General features: G+C 46.6%; 3 long non-coding RNA genes across 3 annotated transcripts in view; 1 reads left to right on the top strand and 2 right to left on the bottom strand.

Moving 5' to 3' along the window:
- Positions 1-18,574, bottom strand: part of LOC307225377 — a 216,792-nt gene that overhangs the window by 140,549 nt on the left and 57,669 nt on the right. The window lies entirely within an intron of this gene.
- The window catches only part of LOC307225301, a 136,520-nt gene that overhangs the window by 103,589 nt on the left and 14,357 nt on the right, over positions 1-18,574 (bottom strand). Inside the window, exon 2 of the long non-coding RNA XR_013842830.1 lies at positions 6,389-7,159. This is a non-coding gene — a long non-coding RNA (uncharacterized lncRNA). The remainder of the gene's footprint in view (positions 1-6,388; positions 7,160-18,574) is intronic.
- On the top strand, positions 7,166-8,677 carry LOC307225406. The gene is made up of 3 exons (XR_013842980.1): positions 7,166-7,521; positions 7,782-8,023; positions 8,389-8,677. It is a non-coding gene; the product is annotated as an uncharacterized lncRNA (long non-coding RNA).

Raw genomic sequence — 18,574 nt, 5'->3', positions numbered from 1 at the left:
ACTTTACGAAACCCGTGACATTTCTATACATGTGCTCCTCATCCTTCAAGAGACAAGTAGCACGCAGTCGCCAAAAGAGGCTGCTCGGGAATCAATCTTCAAAGCACAACTGCAAAGATTAGATGGGTTCGTTACCTTGCGTACCATGTGCAAGCCCACGCACACAAACACACGCTTATGATGCTGAATGCCGTACGCACAAGGACATATTTTGAAGAACCAGAACATCTTGGAAGAGCGGGAGGCTGAAGAAGATCTTGCACACTTGACAACCACATCTGCACTGCTTGTTTCAGACGGTCATAGAACAGTCAGGTTTTCTGAAATGTTTTGAGAACCCCAAACCTAGATCAAAGCTTGCTATGGCTGCATAAAGCTGAATGGTTTTTAAATTACAAGGATGAGCTGCAGTGAGCCTCAAGCTCCTGTGAGCTCCACTCTCCAAGAGCTCAGAAGCTTTTGCTTCAATTTTAGATTAACCGCGGCTTGCCATCTTAATCCAAACCCAGGCAAACCGTGGTTAGCCTTCATTAGTTAGTCGAAACAAGCTAACACCAAACCATGGTTTACAAAGCTGGCTTGTTTTCTGTAATTGCAGTTACAGAAAACCTGCAATACAGGGCTCAACATAATACTAAACTGTGATCAGTTCAAAAGAGAAGTTTCTGATCTCCTCCATCTCCCCCAGAGATGGGTGGGGGAGCCCACAGCTCACCGTGGTTTGCCCTTGTAACACTAAACCATGGCTTAGTTTTATGTGGGAACCAGGCCAACGTCTACAACCCTCAAAGCCATGACTTGGCCCAATCATTCTGATATAAAGTGAAGGTGACGAATCGTATTTCGTTCATTTTGTATCCTGCCCCTTGCCAAGGGCTCAGGGCGGGTGAGTACCTTTAAAAAACAACAACAACCAAGAACAAAGCACAGAAGTAAAAATATAACTGTTACCTCACACCTGCTTAATCCAGGTCATTAAACACTAGCTCCATGTTTTGTAGCTCCTCCAGAAAGTGCACTTTTCCAGGTTGAACTTTTCCTAGTGAGTCGCACAACTGTAAGGGAATCATCCAAAAGGAATCTCCCAGCTATTTCAACTCGGTGCACACATAGGACAGTCAAGAAGGCACTCTTTGAGCAAAAGCCTGTCGTAATAGGAACATACTAAATCAAACCACTGGGCCCATCCACCTCAGTACGGACCACACTGACTGGCAGCACCTCTCCAGCATTTCACGTAATGGACATTCTCAGGCATCCTGGAGATGATGGAGATCAAACCTGGGAACAAGCTGCTCTCCCTCCCAGGACCAGGAGAGGTATGAAGAGGGAAGAGCAGAGACAGACACAGTGGCGGAGTCTCAGATTGCTTGGGAAGGGCCCAGGGGAGGAAGAGATTTAGGCAGCTGTGGGAAGGCAGGGACCATCAGCTCCACAACTGCCTCATGGGGGCAAGACCTACCAAGAAGACTTGCTGTGCTCAGTACGCCTGGCACTCCTGAGCAGACCTTGTTTCTTCTAAACACAAGTGACTTCAATTGCTCTGTGCGATTTATTCCTGACACCGAAGCAGATGGGAATTGGAGCACAAGAACACTGAGAGGCCACATCTTGCCCACCCCTACTCTTGGACCAAACATAAAGCTGTATCCAGCAGGCCACATAAATGGCTCATAAATAGATTTTAATGGAGGCGCAGTGGGGAAGATCAGGCCAGCTGCAGTGACTTGTGTTTTCTTCTGCAGAGAGCAGGGGCTGCTTCTGTTTAAGAGGGGAAGTACACAGAGCCGTATCTTAAGCATTCGTTCTCCTGATGCAGAGACGGTTTACTCATGCATATGGGATCGATTTCTCGTAAGCTGAAACAAGCGTGCAGAGAAGACTTTCAACAAGTCGCCAGCAGACTGAATCACTACACCAGTCGGAATGATTTAGCAGCCCTCTTCCTCCCGAGGATATGTCTCCCCCACCCACTCACACTGTTTAACTGCCGCAAGAAGCAGGAGATCGTAAATTAAACACACACTGCACATTGCAACATACACATTCTGTTGCCTTTTAAAAGGGCCCGTCTAATATCTTCTTTAAAAAAGGAAAGGGAAGAGAACAAGAAGCTTTCGTCTCCTGTCGGAAAGATGCTCAGAAGCAGCGGAGCAATAAATCACTTTAGTATTAAGCCAGAGGCGTCATCTTAATAGCAAGCGAAAGGTTTTTCACAGTGAGTGAACCATATTGCGGCTTTGGGGTTTCTGTTTTTGTGGCTTTTTGTGTCGGAATAATTGGTCCTGTTTGAAAGCAGCACCCAGCTGGACAAGGAGACTTAGCTGTGCAACATGGCGCATGTTTATGTGGAGGTGGAAAATAGATCTAACCCATGTGTGGGTAATTAATATTAAAAAATCGACTAGGCACCTAGATTCAAAAGAATGGGGTTTGCACACCCTTCAGTGGGAGAGAGCCTCCGGCAGACTTAAAAACTTTCTCAAAATTAAACAGCAGTATATCATGGAATATAGGTTGTTAGAATTTTTTTCAGATCCTGCTTGGTTTGCTTACAGCCCCTGGCAATGAACAGACCACACACTGTTAAGTAAGTTTAAAAAGCTTTACTTACAAACCCCAAAGGTCTGTCTATGCATTGTTCCATGCAGCAGCAAGGAAAACACAGGTAGAATACTCTTGGGTGCAAAATACAGAATGCAGTTTCAAGCATGTAGTCTGAACTTGGAGCGAGTTCAGACATGTCCGTGCTGGTCAGTTACGTGGTGCAGAGAGAGTAACAGAAAGGAAGAGAAGCAGCTTCACTTCCTCCTTCACAGAAGTAAGGGGGGGTGGCTTCAAAATAAGATTTGACAAATTAACAAAGGGTAAGGTTATGAATATGGGACGCGGGTGGCGCTGTGGGTAAAACCTCAGCGCCTAGGACTTGCCGATCGCATGGTCGGCGGTTCGAATCCCCGCGGCGGGGTGCGCTCCCGTCGTTCGGTCCCAGCGCTTGCCAACCTAGCAGTTCGAAAGCACCTCTGAGTGCAAGTAGATAAATAGGGACCGCTTACCAGCGGGAAGGTAAACGGCGTTCCGTGTGCTGCGCTGGCTCGCCAGATGCAGCTTGTCATGCTGGCCACGTGACCCGGAAGTGTCTGCGGACAGCGCTGGCTCCCGGCCTATAGAGTGAGATGAGCGCACAACCCCAGAGTCTGGCAAGACTGGCCCGAACGGGCAGGGGTACCTTTAAGGTTATGAATGGCTTCTAGCCATAATGGTTGTGTTCTATTTCTGCTGTCGGAGACAGTACATCTCAGTTGCTGCTGTGCTCATGTCTTGCTTGCGTGTTTTGCTATAGACACCTGGTTATTTTTATTTATTATTATCTATTAAATTTGTATACGGACTTACACCCTTAGGTATACACTGTGAGAACAAGATAATGGACCAGGTGGGCCACTGGTCTCTTGTTATTTTCTTACCGTATTGGCCCGAATATAAGCCCCACCTTTAAAATTGGAGGGCAAAAAAGAAAAAAAAACCTGAATATAAGCCACTCCCTTCCTCGCTACTCCTGGCTGCATACCGTAAGGTCACGAATATAAGCCACACTTTAAATTTTCATGGTCGGAATTTGGGGGGGGAAATGTGGCTTATATTCGGGCCAATATGGTAATAAATATCACATACAATGCTACCTTAGGTTACATACGCTTCAGGTTACATACGCTTCAGGTTACAGACTCCGCTAACCCAGAAATATTACCTCGGGTTAAGAACTTTGCTTCAGCATGAGAACAGAAATCGCGCGGCAGCAGCGGGAGGCCCCATTAGCTAAAGTGGTACTTCAGGTTAAGAATGGTTTCAGGTTAAGAACAGACCTCCAGAACGAATTAAGTTCTTAACCCGAGGTACCACTGTCCTCAGTTATACACACATATATATTCATCCTTTACAGTACACGTGCACACAATCCCAAGTATTCTAAAAACAGTTGCTCTAAAGATGGAGGAGGGCTGTGTTGGTGATGTCACAGATGCTGGCCAACAGGCCCCCGACACAATGTTTTTTCTCTACTTCAAGTTGCTAAGAGCCCGCAATATTGGATGTTTAAATACAACCCAGAGCAGAGAGATGTGTGTTTATTTTTTTGAAGGGCAGGGACAGCACTATTGAGCCACCTCCCAATGGCAATTCTGTCTTCACTCTTAAATAAGAACAAGCTGTCCCTGGAAAGAAAGGGAGGTTTCGAATGGGTGATCAAGGAGACAGCATGCTCAAATAAACACGGCATATTTCAACACAGCGGCGACTTTTCTCTCCCTGGACAGCAGGAGGAATGTATGCACACCTGAGACCTGTACCGGTTTGAGATTTCTCCCCGGAAAACTAGCAAGCGAATAAATAGTCCCTCAGCACATCACATTCTGAGTCACAGGCATCAAAATCCGCATTCAGAATGATTGCCTTTGTTGTTACCGTTCAGAGGGACCGGCTGCCTTTCCACAGAAATCAATACTTGCGTAAGAATAAATGAAACAAAAAGGCCAGGAAAAAAACCAGGAAACGTTGCACAAAACAAAACCCAGGAAAAGCAGAACTGGCAGTCAGCCAATTAGTCGGGAAAGCTCTCTAGGCCTTCGCCAGTCTAGGGATTCCATAAATGCACATCTCTAGCTGTTGTTTTTTTCTCCATAATTCATTCTACTTCCACACTTCCCATTTTCAAGTTGCAATAATAATAATAATAATTTATACCCCGCCCATCTGGCTGGGTTTCCTCAGCCACTCTGGGCGGCTTCCAACTAAACACTAAAATACAAAAACCTATTAAACATTAAAAGCTTCCCTAAACATGACTGCCTTCAGATGTCTTCTAAAAGTTTGGTAGTTGTTCTTCTCTTTGACATCTGGTGGGAGGGCGTTCCACAGGGCGGGTGCCACTACCAAGAAGGCCCTCTGCCTGGTTCCCTGTAACTTGGCTTCTCGCAGCGAGGGAACCACCAGAAGGCCCTCGGCGCTGGACCTCAGACAAAATAGGTTGAAGCAGGACCTTGAATGTATTGGACTAGAGCAGTTTCCCAAACTTCAGTCTCCAGCTATTTTCAGACTACAATTCCCATCATCCCTGACCACTGGTCTTGCTAGCTAGGGATGCTGGGAGTTGTAGTCTGGAAACAGCTGGAGACCCAAGTCTAGGAGAGCATTGGTTCACAAAGTGGGCAGGGCTGTCCCCCAGCGAGTGGGACTAAGAAGCAAGCGGGGATGCTGGAGATGCAAATGACTGCCAGACTTTGAAAAGCTGGACCAATACCATCCGTTCTGTCAAATTAAACTAAACTGCTTCAATTGGATTTTGAATAAACGTGCAATTAATCGTCACTGCTTGGATTTTATTGTGTTGTCAACTTCTCCTGCGGGTCATGCAAACCGCTCTTTTGAATAATGCTTTTTTTATAAGGTGGGGGGGGGCACTGGAGATGAGTTTACGGAACCGAGGGGCCAGTGGCCTCAAAAAGGTTGAAAAACCTATGGATTGGAGTGACGTTACGTCCACTGCGCTTTGGCCCCACTAAAATCAATGAGATAAGCAAGTTGCGACTTTGGTCCCAATGATTTCAGCAGGAATGAAGGGCAACCAGTGGGCAATATAATCCGAACCCAGAATCCCAGCAACTGGGAAGCAGTGGGGCAAGGCTGGCTCCTCCATCCAAAGCGGAAGGGTTTTCGGTAGAGCAAAACATACGTCAGGAGGTTTTGTTTGGTCAGAATCAAGGATACACTTCCAGAGTTAACGCTAAATACATTACAGTCGTACCTCCGTTTACGTAACCCTCTGGTTAGGTAAGCTTTGGAGTGTGCGTGTGACAAATCTGGAAGTATTTTACCGGGCTTTGCCATGCGCGCATGTGCAGAAGAGGCCTATGCATGCGCAGAAGCGGTCCCCAGGTTGTGGAAACCTCGGGATCCGACCTGACCGCTGGAATGGATCCCATCTGCAGCCAGAGGAACCATTTTACTTCTGGTAACTGAGCCGCCACAACTGATAAGAGGGCTGTGAAAATTTGTGTCCTGGGCTTTTTAGACGCTTCTACCCATGTAATCCCTAAAGGGCCACTTTGGTGGCCTGATGTGGCCCTCCCCCCAGTTCTCCTACCTTGCTACCATGACTTACTGGAAACTTATTGAAGGCCTCATTCAACAAGCCTTTCAAGCAAGGATCTTTCCCAGTCCACATCTGCACTGCCATTGTTTCTAGATGTCTTATTATTTGTGTCCTTCGGGAAGAAGAGTGGAGTGTGAATTTATTAACCACCTGGCTCCTGACTGCGCCTACGACTTCCCCTTCAAATCAACCCCTGATTCCTGCACACCCGGCGCACAAAACCATCTCAGTGCCTACCTTTGGTTCGTTTGTGCCACGGCAGAAAACGATGGGACTTCCAACGTGTAATCTCCTCAACAGTCGTGGACTGAGGTCTTGCGTATTCACACCCCAAACAGTGCCCGTCTCTCTGAGGAGCTGAAAGCGGTTACTTATGTGTGTGTTTTAAAGGCACACTTGTGCATCAGTTACCCACGGCGAAGGCCACATCACTATGGGAACTGGAAGTGACGGGCCTCTGCTCCTGAGCCACAGCAAGAGAAGTCCAACGGAGCAGGGGGCGAGTTTCATTAGGAAGAGACGAGACTCTTCGGCCTACTGTAGACAACAAATATAGCAGGCCCACGTTGCATCAAAGCCATTCAGCTTGGACACTGAAATTTTTTGAACCGGTGCATCACTGGATTGGACTGTTCAGGTGTGGCTATGGAATCATCCATCACCTGGAATCCATTTTCCAAATCCAGCAGAGATCCCTTTACGTTCCAGACCAGTATAAAAACAGCGACCCATCATCACCGCTGGAAACGACACAAGGATAGTGGAAGTGGTCTTCTGGGGAGGGGAAGATGGGAGGAGATGTTAGCACAACCTCTTGCTTCGTGCAACAGTCTTTAGCCTTCGAAATGATTCTGCGAGCAGTTGCCTAGGAAACAACCATGGGGTTCTCCACTTGCCGGGATGAAATCCTTCCCTCCAACGTGAGCTGTTGATGCCTCCTCACGAAGAGACAGAGCGTTCAAATGAAGAACAACGTGAGGGGAACCTCAAACCGAGCAGTCCCTGAACCTGAAAGGGAGACAGACACAATTATACGTGAAGGAACACACGCATGAACCACAGTCTAAAATCTGCAGACCACTCTTAAAAATAACCATCACAGCTCGGTGGAAACTACTGGGACTCTCCCTACAGATGTTTTGGATCTACAACTCCCATCAGGCCCAACCAGCATAGTCATGTTGGGAGTCCAGAATTAATGATAAGGCCCCTGGTTGGGTGTGGGCTGTTGTATAGAAATAAAACAGGGGGGGCGCATTGAAAAACCTGTGGCTTCTCAGATGTTTGACTACACCTGCCATCGGTCCAGCGGTATTGGCTGGAACCTGTGGTCTTTGAAATAAAACAACAGTGATGACATTGAGACTGAAGTTCCTAAACAAAATTAAAAAATTCCTTCCAGTAGCACCTTAAAGACCAACTAAGTTAGTTCTGGGGACGAGCTTTCGTGTGCATGCAGACTTCTTCAGATACACGGTGTATCTGAAGAAGTGTATCGGAAGAAGTGTGCATGCACACGAAAGCTCATACCAAGAACTAACTTAGTTGGTCTTTAAGGTGTTACTGGAAGGAATTTTTTTATTTTGTTTTGACTATGGCAGACCAACACGGATACCTATCTGTAACTGAGGTTCCTAAGACAGTCAAAGAGATCTCCGGAAAATGTGTAACAGAAATCATGGAATTGTGGGGTTGAAATGGACACAGCTGATGACTCTATGACAGCCTTCCTTATGCTGGTTCTCTCCAGATGTTTTGGACTGGGAGCTCCATCATCTTCAGTCAGCGAGGCTGAGGAAAGCTGTTCTTCTGCGTAAGGATGCTGAAGGCAGAGGACATTTCTGGATTTTAAGGCTTCTACCAATGTCAAGGGTGGCGCTGTGGGTTAAACCACAGAGCCTAGGATTTGCGGATCAGAAGATTGGCGGTTCGAATCCCCGCGATGGGATGAGCTCCCGTTGCTCGGTCCCTGCTCCTGCCAACCTAGCAGTTCGAAAGCACGTCAGAGTGCAAGTAGATAAATAGGTACCGCTCTGGCGGGAAGGTAAACGGCGTTTCTGTGTGCTGCTCTGGTTCGCCAGAAGCGGCTTAGTCATGCTGGCCGCATGACCCGGAAGCTGTCTGAGGACAAACGCTGGCTCCCTCGGCCAATAAAGTGAGATGAGCACCGCAACTCCAGAGTCGTCTGCGACTGGACCTAATGGTCAGGGATACCTTTACCTTTACCAGTGTCAAAGGACACAGGTGAGATGAGACTTTCAGCCAAAAGTGGCCAAAGTTGTAGAAAAGAGGGGGCAACCTCCCGTCTCCCCCACCCCACAATAAAAACCATTTTCCTGCAGACCTTATCGCTTTCCTTCCACTGCTGATGCTCACTGTCATTCACTGTACACATCTGGTCACTACTTTTGAATAGGAAGCCCTTCCATAGGAGAGCAGTCCTTTCCTTCGCCTTTGAATTCTTTTGCCAACCTTCATCACCATTAAAACAAAAAACGGCGCAAGTAAATATTCATTTGGGGGAGGTGTACATACCTCATTTTAATTCAATGGATTCATAAGCAAAACCGATTACGGACAATGCAGCCACAAGAATGTCTGCCATACTGCAAACCTGCCCCTATGACTAAGTCACATTAAGGAAAATGTTTTCAGATCCTTCTCTAAGGGACATGTTGCTTTCCCCATATTTATTTACCTACTTGATTTATATAGCTGCCCCATAGCAAGAGGACTCTAGGGGGCTAATGTGGTGCAGTGGTTAGAGAGCTGGACTAGAACCTGGGAGATCGGAGTTCGAATTCCCACTCAGTTATGAAGATCAGTGGGTGAGCTTGGAGTTAGCCACAGTCTCTTAACCTAACTCACCGGGTCGTTGTAAGGATTAACTGAGGAGGAGAGTGAACCATGTACTCCTTGGAGTAAATGGGATAAAGATGCAGTAAATGAGCTCTTCTGCTTAAGAAAGCTGGAGGGGCCAGCCGGGTGGAGATGTCAGTCACCAACCTGCCAATCCAGGGATCTCCACATGGTCGCAGTTTGAACCCATGCCAGTCACAAAACGCGCCTGGTCCCTAGGGAATGTCGGACACCGGTTCACCCTCTTGCTCAGTGTAGGATCTGCAGATCCAAGTTTAGCTACAGCAGGGGTCAGCAAACTTTTTCAGCAGGGGGCCGGGTCCACTGTCCCTCAGACCTTGTGGGTGGCCGGAATATATATTTTTTGCGGGGGGGGGGGGGAATGAACGAATTCCTATGCCCCACAAATAACCCAGAGATGCATTTTAAACAAAAGAACACATTCTACTCATGTAAAAACACATTGATTCCCGGACCATCCACAGGCCGGATTGAGAAGGCGATTGGGCTGGATCTGGCCCCTGGGCCTTAGTTTGCCTACCCATGATCTAGTCCAGGGGTCAGGAAACTTTTTCAGCAGGGGGCCAGTACACTGTCCCTTAAGACCTTGTGGGGGGCCAACTATATTTTGGAGAGAAAAAAATGAACAAATTCAAATGCCCCACAAATAACCCAGAGATGCATTTTAAATAAAAGGACACATTCTACTCATGTAAAAACATGCTGATTCCCGGACCATCCATGGGCCAGATTGAGAAGGCGATTGGCCCGGATCCAGCCCCCGGGCCTTAGTTTGCCTACCCATGGGCTACAGCATCTCTGACACCCACCCTCTCCTATCTCCAGCAAAGGGGGTCCCAGAGCTCTGTTAACTGTTAGACAGTCCCTCCTTAATGTTGAGCCAAAAACCTGATTTCCTGATATTTCTACTTAGTGGTTCTCAGGCGCGTTGGAGAACACACCCTGCTCTTCAGATATCTGAAGACACCTGTCACCCCATTCCCCAATCTCTTCCAGGCTAAGCAAACCTAGGTGCTTTTAGCCCTTCTTCGCAGGACTCACCAAACCCCCGGGGGGGAAACAAAACAGTTCCAAGATGGGACCTAATTGGCTGTGGAGGAAACCAGAAAAGGGCCTCTGAATATCATCTGAAGGGGACTGCAGAGTTCGTAAGGGAGAAGGCGATCCTTTGTTGCATGGATTGACTTGCAAAAATGTTCTTAATGGAGCTCTTTTGGGAGGAAATGTAGGGTATAAACGGGATAAATGAGTAACAGCACCAACACTTTAACGGGGCCAAATTCCCCACTGATTACACATGATCGCTGCCGGCTCACCCTGTCTTCACAAGTGCAGCAAACGGTATCTTCGGCTACTTGGGTGGTTAGCAGAGGGCTTGGAAATAAGAAAATGCTGTACCAACCACTGCTATGCTGCGGTCTTTGTGTCCACCTAGTGATAGCTACCTGGCACTGCAGCTCTGCCAAATTTGACGTTCTTCCACCAGGACACCGATCTACCAGTACATCACGATATGTTAAATAAGGGTGGAGTTATGAGGAGGAGAACAGTAGGGCTCGGAGATACAGTGGCACCTCGGGTTAAGTACTTAATTTGTTCCGGAGGTCCATTCTTAACCTGAAACTGTTCTTAACCTGAAGCACCACTTTAGCTAATGGGGCCTCCTGCTGCTGCTGCGCTGCCGGAGCCCGATTTCTGTTCTCTTCCTGAAGCAAAGTTCTTAACTTGAAGCACTATTTCTGGGTTAGGGGAGTCTGTAACCTGAAGCATCTGTAACCTGAAGGGTATGTAACCTGAAGCATATGTAACCTGAGGTCCACTGTACCTGGTTTTCAAAACATCACGATATACCGATACATCGCGATGTCTGGAATAAGGATGGAGCTTGGTAGAGGGACTGGATTGTTTCGCGGTTTTCCTTGCATCGTGGTTTTGGCACAGGACACATACACATCATAATTCGCGATATATTGCCAGGTCAAAAATTATGAAACCGATTATGGCGATATGGACTTCAAGCCAGGTTTGGACGATATATCGTCCAGCTCTACTGTGGATTCCCTATTTTTCAAAAGCCAAGCCATGCAACTCCTACTTTTGAAAATTCTGGTATCTTTATCGCAGTTTTTGTTATGCGAAGAAGAAGAAAAAGAAGAAGAAGAGTTTGGATTTGATATCCCACTTTATCCCTACCCTAAGGAGTCTCAAAGGGGCTAACATTCTCCTTTCCCTTCCTCCCCCACAACAAACACTCTGTGAGGTGAGTGGGGCTGAGAGACTTCAGAGAAGTGTGACTGGCCCAAGGTCACCCAGCAGCTGCATGTGGAGGAGCGGGGAAGCGAACCCGGTTCCCCAGATTACGAGTCCACCGCTCTTAACCACTACACCACACTGGCTCTCTAGTGAATGGTGCTGTGGAACCCCTGGGTGGGTTACGCAAACCCCCTGCGGTTGGTGAACCATCAATTGGGAGCCACTGCTTTAAGGGAAGTGGCACTGTTGACAGGCAGTGTAGAGAATATTGAGTTTGTTGAACCAACTGTCTAATGCAGTACTATATAGGGCAACTTCCAACTTCTTAAACTTTCACATATCTGCTGAGAAGTAGGTCCAACTGCGCTAAGTGCATACGATAAATAAAGTGTTTGGAATTCCCCAGGGACTGAGTGCATGTTGCTACTGGGTCAAATTGCAACAACGTGGAGATTTTTGGGCACCCGGCTGGCGACTTGACATCTCCACCGAGCCAGCCGTCTTGTGCAAAAGACTTTTTGTGCTTCTGCACTGCAGCGCAAATCGTGGACCCCTTGCTGGCCATCTTAAGTACTTCATCATCACAGCAAGGAAAGTAATTCCAGGGTGAAGCACAGAGATATTTCAATGGAGCTGCAGCCTTTCCACAAACCACCCAAATGAAACTCACAGACCACAGTTTAAAAGCCCCTGCCTTAGTCTATATTTGATACCATTTCCATTTCCACTGTTTCTCTCCTTCTTGCATACTGGGACAAGTTGTAAGAGCAAGCTACAGTCAAGCAGCGTAGCAGAGATCACAGAATCGTAGTTCCCCCAAGGTCTTACAGAATCCTAGAACTGTAGAGTTGCACAGGACCCTAAGGGTCATTTAGTCCAACCCCCTGGTGAATAGACATTCTGCTGCGGCAACCATAACCTAGGTTTAAGGTGCTGTTTGGTGCCTAGCTTATAAATCTGAGTTTCTAATATACTGGCTAAATGCATGTAATATTGTTGCAGTTTCATGGTGTGAGCGGACTTCATAGCTGGCTAGTAGATACCGATGCTTGGTTACCACAATTTGTACGTGCCCTCTCCATTTTCTCACCACGATAATGCATAACCTCCATCACGTCCTGAACTTCTATCCTGCCTCCCCACCTTGCAGTCACTTTTTTGCTAAACAAAAATGGACAGCTAAGACCATGGGTAGGCAAACTAAGGCCCGGGGGCCGGATCCGGCCCAAGCGCCTTTTTAATCTGGCCCACGGACAGTCCAGGAATCAGCATGATTTTAGATGAGTGGAATGTGTCCTTTTATTTAAAATGCCTCTCTGAGTTATTTGTGGGGCATAGGAATTTGTTCATTTCCCCCCAAAAAATATAGTCCAGCCCCCCACAAGGTCTGAGGGACAGTGGACCGGCCCCTTACTGAAAAAGTTTGCTGACCCCTGCCTAAGATGAACTCTTTGCAGCAAGGCAGGAAAAATGAAAGAGCTGTGTGGGTGTTTTCTTTCTTTCTGAGAAACTGGGTGTTTTTTTTAGATCTACTCTGATGAGAGAGAGAGAGAGAGAGAGAGAGAGAGAGAGAGTTAGTTGCTCAGGAAACAAGCTCATACCGGAAGCCAATGACCTTTTACCATTCTTGATATTTGTATATCATGCTGTTCTGCATGGCAGAGGAACTACACATATGCAGACTTCTTGCCGTCTGACCTTTCAGTTTCTGAGCTTCCAAAGCATCTGAACCAAAAATCCTGGAAAACACTGGTAGACGAGCGAATCACACGTATCTAAGCTTAATGCAATTTCTCAGCGCTTGATGCCTATAACAGGACATGTGAAATGATTCCCCTGAAAAACTGTACAATGCATCTTCTGTCTTAGTGGGGTTATTATATCCATCATGCCACAATCACATGTGCAAGTTGCCGCTTGATGCTTCAGCCACTAAGTGACCAGAATTCTACCTGAATCCTTCCTCACGCACAGACCACCCCCAGGAATCGTATGCGCCGTAAGCTTGTTCAGATAGAAAACATTCAGTGAAGGATGTTTTGCAAACGTGGGTGTTTGCTTGCTAACAAAACACCTGTTCTAAATTATCGCACTGAATCTGGATCTTTGTGTAGAAGACAACAGACGGCACCAGGAGTGAAACGGTATTTGCAGAGCCTAAGACTTGCCGATCAGAAGGTCGGCGGTTCAAATCCCCGCGACGGGGTGAGCTCCCGTTGCTCAGTCCCAGCTCCTGCCCACCTGGCAGTTTGAAAGCACAAAGTGCAAGTAGATAAATAGGTACGCTCCGGCGGGAAGGTAAACGGCGTTTCCGTGCGCTGCTCTGGTTCGCCAGAAGCGGCTTAGTCATGCTGGCCACATGACCCGGAAGCTGTACGCCAGCTCCCTCGGCCAGTAAAGTGAGATGAGCGCCGCAACCCCAGAGTTGTCCGCGACTGGACCTAACAGTCAGGGGTCCCTTTACCTTTACCTTGTCTCTCATGCATAAGGCAGTTGAGGAATGGAAGAGGGAAAGGTTTGAGTAAAGCAAAGGTGGAGAGGCAGTGAGAGAGGGAAAAGACAACTTTTAAAAATGGCAGAGGTTTGGGTTAAGGTCCATAAGCAGAAACACCCTAGAGGTCCCGGGCCCTAAGGAAGTCAGATTGGCCTCAACCAGGGCCAGAGCCTTTTCAACACTGGCTCCAGCCTGGTGGAATGCTCTGTCACATGAGACCAGGACCCTGTGGGATCTGATTTCTTTCCGCAGGGCCTGTAAGACAGAGTTGTTCCACCTGGCCTTTGGCTTAGAATCAATTTGATTCCCTCCCCCTCTTTCTTTTTTCCTTTCTCCTCCTGTGAAGAGACTGCATTTTAATATTCTAATGTTGTATTTTTATTTTGTTTTTTAAGTTGTATCTAATCAACTTGTTTTTATTATTGGTTGCTAGCCACCCTGAGCCCAGTCTTGGCTGGGGAGGGTGGGGTATAAATAAAATTTATTATTATTATTATTATTATTATTATTATTATTATTATTAAGCAGCGATGGAGGAGGAAAGCTGCAGTTTTAAGCAACAGCAGAGGTTTCTGTAAAGCAGTGACAGTAAGTGGGGGAAGCGCTGGTTTTAAACAACAGGAAAGTTTTGAGTAGAGAGAGCAGGGGGGACGTGATGGTTTAAATTAAGGTGTGAATGCAGTGATAGGGGAGTTGATAAAGGCTTTGCTGTGTTAGCTTTTCAGAGTTGGCTTCTGCGTTGCACCCATCTCCACCATTTTTCCTAATAATAATAATCCCTCAGTGTTCCTCTGTTCCCAATCTTTTCAGATCTCTCCCATTGTTTGAAACCCCATCCCCCCCCCCCAGTGTCTTTCCCTTCTCACTCCCACGCCATGGCCACTGCTGTGATACAGCCTGTCTTTGCCTACCCCATCCTGACCTCATTCATATCCAGGGTACTCCAAAGGCATTCCAGATCCCTCCAATGGGAGCTGCCCTCTGACTTTATGCAAATCCAGGTTTGTGATGTGGAACTACAAATCCTCCAATGGGACTGCGTGATGACAGACTGGTGCAACACTAGTATAGAGAGAAAACCAATGGAAAGATTCCGACTTGAAAGCACAAAAGAGACACTTTGGTTCCTAGGTCAATACACGAACACTACAACTCTTTGGTCAGAGCATAAATGCCCGGACTTTGCAAAAAGACCTTTGTTTTCCTGTTTGGTGATTAATTTTGTTGCCATTAGACTAATAAACTTGGCAGCCAAACCAAGTTGGTCTTTAACAAGCTTAAAGTCAAATGTTATTAAATCTTCTCTTGAATCTTACTATAAATGGACGTGTTCCAGCAATCTTCTGGCCTGCAAGCTGTAAAGTGTTTCTCTTTTCTTTTTCTTTTTACAAGACTCATCCCATCATCCAAGGCTACCCATGGTTGCTGTAGATTAACAGACTGCCGGTTCTCTTTCCATTTAGCTGTCATAAAGTGGTGCATTTAATCTGGATGTGCTTCAAAAAATATGAAACTGTCCTCTGCAAATTATCGGTTTCCCAGGGGACGTTATTAAGCTGCTATCCTTTTTAATGCTATTGACTCATAAGGCTCTAGAAAAAGCAGTATTTTATGTATAGTGATGTCACTATATAAAATGGCAGTGCATTGGGTTTTGACCCTAATTGCCAGATTCTATTTGCTTCATTAAATACGTTTTTCTTTCATATTTCAGAGGGGTTTACTTCATAGAACTGTAGAGTTGGAAGGGACCCTGCAGTGCAGGAATCTCAACTAGATCATACATGATAGAGAGATTCCTGTTTATGTCACCATAAAAGCCCTGCCCCAAGCTGTTGGGAAACACTACCTTAAGAGTTGAAGTTTCCAAGCCATGCAAGTCTTTAAAACATGATGGCTGGGACCGAGAGGAGCTGGAATCCAACATCTGGAGGGCTACAGATTACCTATCAAAGCTTTTTTAAAAAGGTTTAAACCAGCAGCCTGAATTGGAACTGGAAGCAAACTGGCCACCAATGTAACTGTCCCAGAACAGCTGAAACGGTCTACACTTTACAACAGAGATAGTGAACCTGGGTGTTGCTGTTGAGCACTCAACGTCTACCAGCCCCTGGTCAGCATGGCCAATGGTCAGCAATGATGGGAAGTGGTGATCCAGTTGTGGTCTAGAGCAGTGTTTCCCAACCTTGGGCCTCCAGCTGTTTTTGAACTACAATTCCCATCATCCCTGACCACTGGCCTTGCTAGCTAGGGATGATGGGAGTTGTAGTTCAAAAACAGCTGGAGGCCCAAGGTTGGGAAACACTGGTCTAGAGGACCACAGGTTCTCCATCCCTGCTTCAGAAGGTCTGAAGCACCAGCTGAAGCTTTGGAGTCAACTTCAAGGGCAGTGCCATGCCTGGCACACTGCAGGACCCATGCTTGATGGTACAGAAGCATGAATGAGCAAAACATGGTCCCATCTGTCAGAGGAGAAGGAATGGCACTTTATTAGCCAAAGGTGATTTTTAAAAGGCATTAACAACAACTCTCAACGGCTTCTCAAGAATATGTTTTAATTTGCTGGAAGCTGGCCAGGGTGGCTGGGGCAACCAGGTGACATAGATAGATAAATAGATGATACAGTGGTACCTCGCAAGACGAATGCCTCGTAAGATGAAAAACTCGCAAGATGAAAGAGTTTTTCATTTTTTGAGTTGCTTCGCAAGACGGATTTCCCTATGGGCTTGCTTCGCAAGACGAAAACGTCTTGCAAGTTTGTTTCCTTTTTCTTAAAACCGTGCATTCAGGGGGTGCAGTTGCGACTTGACTTCGAGGAGCAACTCATAGCACGCGGTGTGGTAGCCTTTTTTGAGGTTTTGAAGACTTTGGTGATTTTTGAAGACGAAAAAACTCGCAGAACGAATTAATTTCGTCTTGCGAGGTACCACTGTAGATAGATAGATAGATAGATAGATAGATAATTATTATTGGATGCAAGTATACCCCCAGGCTTGTTATGGATAAACATGAATCGCCAAGGAGAACAGAAGCTCCTCTACTTTCAGTAAGCACGCAGAAGAGACAATTTTGGCAGGTTTCCTACACACATGGGGAGGAGAGGAGGACCACACGAAAAGTCCTTCTTCTAATCTATGCAAGCATTAAAGGTTCAGGGGCCCTGTCCATCTTTGTATCTCTTCGCCCTTGTTGGTTTTGGCACACGTTCTGTTATTTGCCCAGCCAAAGAGATGCTTCCTTTCTTCTTTCCCCGCCATTCTAATTTCTAATCAAGATTCGCACTTCTTCCGTTGGAGTGGAGACAGGGTTGTTTCGGAAAGACTTATGCTTCGGAGCCAAGTGCAGTGAAGCTGTCGCTCTGTTGACTTTTCATCGTTGTTTGCTTTTAATACCGATGCACAATCTGCTTTAATAAATTGTGCTTCGGCTGCGCATTCATATGTTGTTAATTTCTAGGTGGGTTCTAGAAAGCCGCGCTAGGGGGCCCCTGAGAATTGCATAGCTATGAAGTTTACAAGTGAATCCTAAGCCAGCCCCATCTGCCAAACCTTCCAGGGGACACAGCGTGCCTCAACCCAAGAGAGGGTCATCTAATCTGCCCCGCAGACTACAGCGATGGGAATTCCTCCTATTGCTCAACTACAGTTGTTACTGGAAATTTGCTCTCGATAAGTAACTAAGTTTTTAATGAATGTCCTTACTGGTACGAGACAATGGGCTTGCTTATATGCTCAGTTCAAAGAGACTCTTAAAAAAATAATGAAACAGTGAGGGTCAAACCAAACATAAATGCAGACGGCGTCCTTTGTGTTTATTGTTGTTGTTTTCAGATAGCAGCTGTGAGGGGTCCTGATCTGGATTGGGACCTGCTGTGATAGAGGTGAAGGGGATTTAACCCTTTCGCCCACATGGTGGTCTCCATGAAAATCTCCCAGCACCCCCAAGCCTGCCATTTGCATGAAGACATGCTTCCTTCCTGGACTGGCCTCCTAGTGGGCATTCAGTGTTGATGGTCCCGTGCTCTGAACATGCTTCCTGCAGAGATGCAGCTTTTTATTTTCAACTCTTCCAAGAGCTTTTTTTCTGTAGACGGATCTATGCAACTACTTTAATATTGCCTGCCACCGATCTTAATAATTTTGGACCTTTTTGTGGTGGTTTTGTTGTATACGCTGCTGTATAGGTAAAGGTAAAGGGAACCCTGACCATTAGGTCCAGTCGTGACTGACTCTGGGGTTGCAGCGCTCATCTCACTTTATTGGCTGAGAAAGCTGGTGTACAGCTTCTGGGTCATGTGGCCAGCATGACTAAGCCGCTTCTGGAGAACCAGAGCAGCACACGGAAACACCGTTTACCTTCCCGCCAGTGCGGTACCTATTTATCTACTTGCACTTTGACGTGCTTTTGAACTGCTAGGTAGGCAGGAGCTGGGAATGAGCAAAAGGAGCTCACCCCATCGCGGGAATTCGAGCCGTCGACCTTCTGATCGGCAAGTCCCTGTATACTCTGTATAGGAAGGAGGCAATAAGACCATGGCATGGAGGTGTGGAAGAGTTAATCCCATACGCATTCCACAGCTGCTATTTAAAAACACAAGGGTAAATATAAAGGAAAATGAATTTAGCGAACACATAGTTCTGCCCTGAGCTATCTGAAAGATCAAGGGAAGAAAATACGAGCTACAAGAACAGGAGAGCAGCTATCTAAACAATGGAGACCATGGCGTCCTTGGGTTGCGGTGCCACCCACAGGATGGCATAACGTAGCTGCATAACACCATGCAAGCACATCCATCC

This window comes from Podarcis cretensis (genome assembly GCF_951804945.1).
Source record: "Podarcis cretensis genome assembly, chromosome: 10".
Taxonomy (NCBI): Eukaryota; Metazoa; Chordata; class Lepidosauria; order Squamata; family Lacertidae; genus Podarcis; species Podarcis cretensis.
Note: the sequence above shows the minus strand (reverse complement) of the source record. Positions and strands in the feature narration are given on the sequence as shown.